Source organism: Rutidosis leptorrhynchoides, chromosome 11 (genome assembly GCF_046630445.1).
Source record: "Rutidosis leptorrhynchoides isolate AG116_Rl617_1_P2 chromosome 11, CSIRO_AGI_Rlap_v1, whole genome shotgun sequence".
Lineage (NCBI taxonomy): Eukaryota > Viridiplantae > Streptophyta > Magnoliopsida > Asterales > Asteraceae > Rutidosis > Rutidosis leptorrhynchoides.
Window position 1 is genome coordinate 251,464,497 of NC_092343.1, and position 10,174 is coordinate 251,474,670.

Sequence of the window (10,174 nt, forward strand, 5' to 3'; positions counted from 1 at the left end):
CTACTAGGCCGAATAAATAAATGGTCCAAATTATAACTATAGTGCTAAGCAATGATACATGTTAAATACCTTTCTACTGTAAGTGCCTTTATCATTCAAATTAAACTGTGCAGCTACAACTAATTCGATTGTTCTTGCTCGGCCAGTCACAGAACTTTAGTAGAGAGGTTAAACGAAAATGATCATGAGGGAAGTGTTCGTGGATTATAGTTACGGTTCATGATATTGACCGTGGATGATGATTTAGATAATGATAAAAGTAATGAGATGTTAAGATGATATTGATAATGATACTCCGGTTGTAAGGGTGAGTGGAAAATGATATCATGATGATGATATATGATAACCCAATGATACATAATGTACAGTGACGATGATGAAGTCACTACCTTTCTTTTTCGATGTAAACCGTCACCATTAACTCCCCCACCCACTTGATTTTTTTTTCTGTTAAAATCATATCTTACGGTGTATTATATAAATTAGTATGTGGAAACCGATTTCTAACAATTATGATTAAGGATTATGGAAACATGACGTAGATTCATACATGATGATGATTGAAATATAATAATAATGATAATAATGGTATCACTAGGATAGGAATGTTTCTGAGAACCGGTACCTTTATTTGGTGTAATGCGGACTTGGGTCTTTTGAACAAATTTGGATCGAGCTCTGTTGGGTCGTGTATATTCATAACTAGTTGGGCCGTGGGTTGTTTGCAAAAGTGGGCCGATATTATAGGTAAATATATTTAGGGTCAGGTTGAGATGATGATGAATACAATATTAATGATATAGATGATGATGACTATGAATAAAGATGATGATGATATGATATTTGATGTTGATGATGATCGATCAATGATAATGATATAGTTAGGATGAAGATATAGATAATGATGAATAGCCCTGAGTTTTAGTTTTTGAAGAAGAGGATGAAACAGAAATAGGATTACTAAAATTTAAATGGGGTTATAATTCAGAAGAACTGGAATGGTTAGATGGTTAAGTATGTCATTGGGTTAGCGGGACGTCGTGGGTTCAAACCCGGACTTGGGCATTTTTTTTTTAAGGGCTACTCCTTTGAGTTTCGTGAATCCGAGGTCAACCCTACACTTGTTCAATGATGTCATATGTATTTTTACTACAAAATACAGTATGGTGAGTTTTATTTGCCCTTTTTTTTATTCTTTATGTTTTTGGGCTGAGAATACATGCAAATGCTTTATTAACTGTTTTACAATATTTATATGCGTGAGTTTCATTAATCCCTTTTTAAATGCTTTTACAATATATATTTTTGGGACTGAGAATTACATGCGCTGCTTTTATAAATGTTTTACGAAATAGACACAAGTAATTGAAACTACATTATATGGTTGAATGATCGAAATCGAATATGCCCCTTTTTATTTAGTCTGGTAATCTAAGAATTAGGGAACAGACACCCTAATTGACGCGAACTCTAAAGATAGATCTATCGGGCCCAACAAGCCCCATCCAAAGTACCGGATGCTTTAGTACTTCGAAATTTATATCATGTCCGAAGGAGGATCCCGGAATGATGGGGATATTCTATATGCATATTGTTAATGTCGCTTACCAGGTGTTCAATCCATATGAATGATATTTTTGTCTCTATGCTTGGGACGCTTATTTATGAGAATTGGAAATATGAAATCTTGTGGTCTATTAAAATTATGAAATGTTTGTTTATGATAAACTAATGAACTCACCAACCTTTTGGTTGACACTTTAAAGCATGTTTATTCTCAGGTATGAAAGAAATCTTCCGCTGTGCATTTGCTCATCTTAGAGATATTACTTGGAGTCATTCATGACATATTTCAAAAGACGTTGCATTCGAGTCGTTGAGTTCATCAAGATTATTATTAAGTCAATTATAGTTAGATATATTATGAAATGGTATGTCTGTCGTCAACTTTCGATGAAATGAAAGATTGTCTTTTTAAAAACGAGTGCAATGTTTGTAAAATGTATCATATAGAGGTCAAGTACCTCGCGATATAATCAACTGTTGTGAATCGTTTATAATCGATATGGACTTCGTCCGGATGGATTAGGACGGGTCCTTTCAGTTGGTATCAGAGCGGTGGTCTTAGCGAACCAGGTCTTGCATTAGTATGTCCAACTGATAGTTGTTTAGATGCATTAGTGAGTCTGGACTTCGACCGTGTCTGCATGTCAAAAGTTTTGCTTATCATTTCGTGTCGAAAATTACCTGCTTATCATCCTTAGAAAATTACCTGTTTATCTTTCTTAGTCTAGACACGTTTTACTGCATTGACTGCATGAATAGTGTATAGACAAATTTCATATCTTAGCGTATCTGTTACTGTAAACTTTGCCTAGTATATTCCGTAGATTCCTCCGTAACTTATGGGATTTTAGTATTATATATGCATATGTAAATTATGTATTGCAGGGTACTAATTTACATCTTATAATCTAATTCTTATCGAAAATCATTCGTCTGATTGTACGAAATGAATCCCTCAACCAGTTCGAATTTCTCAGATTCCGACAGCTATTCCGATATGGAGTTTCACCTAAGCTCCGAAAGCAGTGTCACCAGAATGAATCGACCAATCATCCGTCCCCAATTCATCTGATGAGTTCGTAGTCGACTTAATCAATGGAGACGCGAAGAAGGCGATCCCTTCCACCAACCGAATTTACCTATTGGCGATGAACCTGAAACACTTACCGGCGAACCTGTTCGTAATACTATTTTCTCTCTCATTCCCCGAATATCTCGCCAAGATTATATTCTATCTAAAATTCTAAACCTTATTCATTCGCTCGTTCCAACCGACAATCACCCCGGAATAATAGAAGAAGTCAACAAACTTCGCGCTCGAAAAATAAATTTGGAGAATATGGTGCAAAATTTACCAGCTTCAGCAACATCACTGGCACCAACAGTACCATCAGTAACAGCACCAGTACCACCACCAATCCATGCCTCAACATCTCATTCTATACCTCGAGTATAATCATCGTTCTACATGACGTTCTACATCAATTACCTTCGTTCGACATGGCAATTATGTAATCTTTAATGTTTTAGAAATTATATATTCTCGTTCTAACGGTAAATCAAATGAGTTTAATATCATATTAACTCATTAAATCCATGATTACATCTGAAGAGAATATATATGTAAGTATATTTTCATAAAGATTATAATTAAAAATTCTTTTGGTACAAACTGTTAATGGTGAAAATATTTTAACGGGTAGGTAATACCCGTTGAATATTTAGATTTCACGTTAATAAGTTACACTGTACATTCTTTCAAATCTGATTCAACAGTCATTTATTATCCTACTTACAACCACCGATATACGTATCCGTTCACCACAGAATAACCATTTTCATTCAATTTCATACTTGGATTTTGACCTATCAGAATCCAACAAGTGGCATAATGAAGAAAAACATTGGACAAAATAAAAATTTGTTAGAAACACACAAATTAACTATAAGAAATTCTGTTAAGAAACCACGCTAACAAAATTCTAGCTAACTGTTCCTAGCTAACTGTTAATTCCTTATTACATTTATTTATCGCAATTTATATTCTCGCAATTTTATTTATCGTCATTTAATTTCTGTTATTTATTTTACGCACTTTAAATATCGGGACACGTATACAAGGTTTTGACAAATCATATCGACCCATCTATATATATTATTTGGAATAACCATAGAAACTCTATATGCAGTAATGCGGGAGTTAGCTATACAGGGTTGAGGTTGATTCTACAATAATATATATAGTTTGCGTAGTGATCGAGTCTGAGACAAATACGGGTCACGATACGTATTAATTAATTCGAATACTATATATTAAACTATATATGAATTATTGGACTGTTAACTGTGGACTATCGACTGTGGACAAAAAAACATTGGACAATTAAAATGAATTAAAATATTGATTATAACATATGAAACTAAACATTTCTTCAAGTTTGCCACTTGATTTCATCTTAAACCTCATTTGTATCTTGACGATTACAATCTGCGTTCAAACCTTTCATGATTCTTGAAAGAAAAAAAAAAAAAAAAAAAAAAAAAAACACCTCAATCGGGAGGATGAACCAACCACACTTCATCTACGGAAGAAAAGATTAATGCCTATAGTTATGCACCTGAAAAACTCTCGGAACCTGAGCAAACGTTTGACACGTATCTGTGCTAACTCCTTTGGCGTTGTTATTACCGAAAATAACTTTTCAATCCCTTTTCCAAATTAGCCAATTTTGTCACAGCTCCAGCAAGTCAACTTTGACTTTTCATTCGAAACAACCTTATTATCACTTTGATATATATGCGTGCTCTTTTATTGTTAACGGGGAACCTTTCGTATTCCATCATATTACCATCAGCGTTTAATCATCTAAAAACACAATTCTCTTGAAACCACCTCGGATTGATAATCGATGACTCAGATATGGTAGCATTAAATGCAGAGGAAACAGAAAAATTATAGATGGTCTAAACGGTAAAAAGTTTGATGATAAAGAAGGGAGTGTTAGGAACACTCGATAGAAAATTTGGTACTGCAAAACAGGTTGAGCAAACCACGAAGGAGTCTCTGATACGAATCACAAGGACTAAACTTGTACATTAAGAATCCTGATGATTCTGTTTCTGATGAAATTTTTAGCGAATACTTTGCTTCTGACTCCAAACTCTTACGAACAAATTTTCTTCACCATCCTTCGATATTAGAAATTCCAAGATATCATCGTATCTTTCATTATAAATATCCTCCATATTTCTGAAGATATTTTTATAACTATTCTTATTTGAAATCATTAATCTCTTCGTGCTATCAGTGTTATATCATATAGAAACTGTTAGTTTCTATATTCTGTAAACTTTCGAGCTTAAAATATGAATGTTATTGAAGTAATGTTGGGAACTGAAGCATGAATTAGTATAATATAATGACACTTGATCAACGTGATTATATTACAGTAAGTCATGATGAGTTTCTAATGGAACGTGATGATTCACAGATCATAACGTCATCATGTGCCATGTTACATAACTCATTCATTCTGCTTAATTTCTGAACATATCAAGAAAATATATTCTTAATAGTTCTATTCTCAGTGATTTTGGTAATTTGACAAATTAAATCGTGCTATTACGTTCTTTCTTTTTTAGAACATAAAGTTCATCCGAATTTCCATACTTACGAATTCTGGACTGTTACTCGCTTTACTAGAGATCTAGAAGAGAATAAAAAGACAAATAGCTCCAAAATATAGGAGAAAATATAAAGCCCAATAATAACACGGAGGATACAAACTGTGGATATTAATACGAATAGCAAAATAAAGACACGGTATAATTAAGAATAGTATCACCCCAAGGTTATATTAAAAGTAAACAGATTTTTCTGGTGGAAGATTGAAAAAAAAGAATGACAGAAATGATAATTAGGAAAATATTAGGGATTTGAACTGGACTAAGCATTTTCACAATCTTTTGGATGTATAACTAAGAAAGAAAGTATAGGAATGGTGAGAATAATGGAACGAAGGAGTTTAATTTATAATGGAAATATCAATGGAAATATCAGACAGAGTAATCGAGGCAGATCACCGTATTTAATTATAGAGATCTTAATCTCCTTATTCGCCGAAGAATCAAATCTCTCAGATTTCGAAAATTTTCTTTAAATCCCTTGAATTCCAGAATTCAATCGCGACTACGTCAAAAGTTATGGAAAATCTTCATTTCTTCATCTCGATCTTTTGTGATAGCTTCATTCATACGTTTCGATTAATCGAATCATTTTATTTGTATTACTCAACGATGATAAAACTCAATTCATCAACTCATATTTGTCATGAAAACATTTCTATTGTCAACCATGACCACCTCACTCAAATTTCGGGACGAAATTTCTTTAACGGGTAGGTACTGTGATGACCCGGGAATTTCCGACCAAATTTAAACTTAATCTTTATATGAATTCGACACGATAAGCAAAGTCTGTAATGTTGAGTCTCGAAAATTTTTGAACTGTTTCATATATTCAATTATCCTTTGACCAATCCCAACGATTCACGAACAATTATTTGTAAATAAATATGTATGTATGTATATATATATATATATATATATATATATATATATATATATATATAATAAGTAGAGATATTAAATAAAGTATATTAAATGATTATATGGAACGTGAATATTACCGTTGCTTAATCACGTTTTAAAATTTTAAAAATATATCACATTAAACTTGTCTATTGTTGTTTTCCCACTTTTGAATTACACCACACAAGTTATTGATCCGTGAATAAAATTGAATGAGAATATTACTGTGTTTAGAAAGTGTCGGTAGGATAATCAATTTGAGGCTGCTAACTATTTGTTTATTATTATTTTAGTTGACACGTTTGTTTGATTTACTAATCTATCTATTCCATCTATTCCAATTCCTATCCAAGACATATGCTTATACATATGCATATACACAAAGAGAAAATGGAAAACCATTAACCTCCAATACCACAACCGAACACCATCCTCTCTCTCTAACTATCTCCCTCTCTCTCTTTCTCTTCTACAACTCACGACCCAGAGGCTGCTAAGTTTAATTGTTTCTGTGTTTGTAAAACAACATACACGAGCACCCTTATGGTCGATCAACCTACATCACCACACCTCCGTGGAATCACAAACCGCCACCTCTATCAACTTCTATGCTGTAGCAACTATGGCCATTTCTATTGCAACGAACCCACACTTGTGAACTAAAGCCCAAAACACCAAACCTACAATTAACCTACTGCTATTTGATCAGACCCTCACTAAATACAATCGAAACCCACTACCACTGAACGCTACCACATCTATCTACTTTTTTTTTTGTTCGAATCACATCACCACCACCTTTGATCGACTACAAGCAACTGCTGCGTAAGTTTACTTGCTTCTATTCAAATAACAACCCATCACCTTATGAATTTACATGAGTCAAGAACCAACCCATGTAATCTAATAGTCTTCGGTTTACCTTAAACCACCACCAAAACAAACTCGCTGCAGCCAAAGATCCCCAACAAATCACCAACATCTTTCTGTTTTGATCAAGCACAAACCACCCAGATAAAAATAATGAAACCTTCTGCTATTCATCGATCAAAACAGGCTACTAGTACAGCTGAAAACTGCCACGTACCACTGCAGTTGAAACTGCTATAAACTTGTCTTCTGTTCTGTGTCAACTATCATGAAATGAAATGGGTGAGATATGTTCACCATTTAAAAATTATCAAACTGATTTTATATATATTATTACAGCTTGCATATAGAACTAGTGGGAACTAGATGGCCGACAATGAGACATAAAGGGACGTTCGTTTTCTTTTATGATTTAGGTGTGGGTCATAATATAAACTTTATGGCCGATCATAATTTGTGTAGTGAAGTGGACTTATTGCAATGAATGAGCTGTAGTTGGATGCTACTAGGCCGAATAAATAAATGGTCCAAATTATAACTATAGTGCTAAGCAATGATACATGTTAAATACCTTTCTACTGTAAGTGCCTTTATCATTCAAATTAAACTGTGCAGCTACAACTAATTCGATTGTTCTTGCTCGGCCAGTCACAGAACTTTAGTAGAGAGGTTAAACGAAAATGATCATGAGGGAAGTGTTCGTGGATTATAGTTACGGTTCATGATATTGACCGTGGATGATGATTTAGATAATGATAAAAGTAATGAGATGTTAAGATGATATTGATAATGATACTCCGGTTGTAAGGGTGAGTGGAAAATGATATCATGATGATGATATATGATAACCCAATGATACATAATGTACAGTGACGATGATGAAGTCACTACCTTTCTTTTTCGATGTAAACCGTCACCATTAACTCCCCCACCCACTTGATTTTTTTTTCTGTTAAAATCATATCTTACGGTGTATTATATAAATTAGTATGTGGAAACCGATTTCTAACAATTATGATTAAGGATTATGGAAACATGACGTAGATTCATACATGATGATGATTGAAATATAATAATAATGATAATAATGGTATCACTAGGATAGGAATGTTTCTGAGAACCGGTACCTTTATTTGGGGTAATGCGGACTTGGGTCTTTTGAACAAATTTGGATCGAGCTCTGTTGGGTCGTGTATATTCATAACTAGTTGGGCCGTGGGTTGTTTGCAAAAGTGGGCCGATATTATAGGTAAATATATTTAGGGTCAGGTTGAGATGATGATGAATACAATATTAATGATATAGATGATGATGACTATGAATAAAGATGATGACGATATGATATTTGATGTTGATGATGATCGATCAATGATAATGATATAGTTAGGATGAAGATATAGATAATGATGAATAGCCCTGAGTTTTAGTTTTTGAAGAAGAGGATGAAACAGAAATAGGATTACTAAAATTTAAATGGGGTTATAATTCAGAAGAACTGGAATGGTTAGATGGTTAAGTATGTCATTGGGTTAGCGGGACGTCGTGGGTTCAAACCCGGACTTGGGCATTTTTTTTTAAGGGCTACTCCTTTGAGTTTCGTGAATCCGAGGTCAACCCTACACTTGTTCAATGATGTCATATGTATTTTTACTACAAAATACAGTATGGTGAGTTTTATTTGCCCTTTTTTTTTATTCTTTATGTTTTTGGGCTGAGAATACATGCAAATGCTTTATTAACTGTTTTACAATATTTATATGCGTGAGTTTCATTAATCCCTTTTTAAATGCTTTTACAATATATATTTTTGGGACTGAGAATTACATGCGCTGCTTTTATAAATGTTTTACGAAATAGACACAAGTAATTGAAACTACATTATATGGTTGAATGATCGAAATCGAATATGCCCCTTTTTATTAAGTCTGGTAATCTAAGAATTAGGGAACAGACACCCTAATTGACGCGAACTCTAAAGATAGATCTATCGGGCCCAACAAGCCCCATCCAAAGTACCGGATGCTTTAGTACTTCGAAATTTATATCATGTCCGAAGGAGGATCCCGGAATGATGGGGATATTCTATATGCATATTGTTAATGTCGATTACCAGGTGTTCAATCCATATGAATGATATTTTTGTCTCTATGCTTGGGACGCTTATTTATGAGAATTGGAAATATGAAATCTTGTGGTCTATTAAAATTATGAAATGTTTGTTTATGATAAACTAATGAACTCACCAACCTTTTGGTTGACACTTTAAAGCATGTTTATTCTCAGGTATGAAAGAAATCTTCCGCTGTGCATTTGCTCATCTTAGAGATATTACTTGGAGTTATTCATGACATATTTCAAAAGACGTTGCATTCGAGTCGTTGAGTTCATCAAGATTATTATTAAGTCAATTATAGTTAGATATATTATGAAATGGTATGTCTGTCGTCAACTTTCGATGAAATGAAAGATTGTCTTTTTAAAAACGAGTGCAATGTTTGTAAAATGTATCATATAGAGGTCAAGTACCTCGCGATATAATCAACTGTTGTGAATCGTTTATAATCGATATGGACTTCGTCCGGATGGATTAGGACGGGTCCTTTCATTACCTGTGACGAAGCATTGGCTCTTACTCCTCGCGGTCCCTATTAGGGTTGGCTGTACGTTGCCGAGAGGCGGGCCGTAAAATCACTGTCTGAGGTACGCTCAGTGGTCACCAGGCGGTTAGCTGGGAAGGCACTGAGTGGGATGCGTCCCCACTGTTTACAGGTGGTATCAGAGCGGTGGTCGTAGCGAACCAGGTCTTGCATTAGTGTGTCTAACTGATAGTTGTTAGGATGCATTAGCGAGTCTGGACTTCGACCTTAGCTGCATATTATAAGTATTGTTTATCATTCCTAGTGGAAAATTACCTGCTTATCATTCCTAAGTCTAGACACGACTTCCTGCACTTATTTGATAGATAGTTTATAGATAAATACATATCTTAGCGTATCTGTTACTGTAGACTTTATCTGACACGTTTCCTTAAATCCCTTCGTAATCTACGGGATCTTCTGTATTGTATTTAGGTATTCTATACAATTAGAATATCATCCAATATCCGAAAATCTTTTCATATATAAAAAACCTTTATTCAATCGTACGC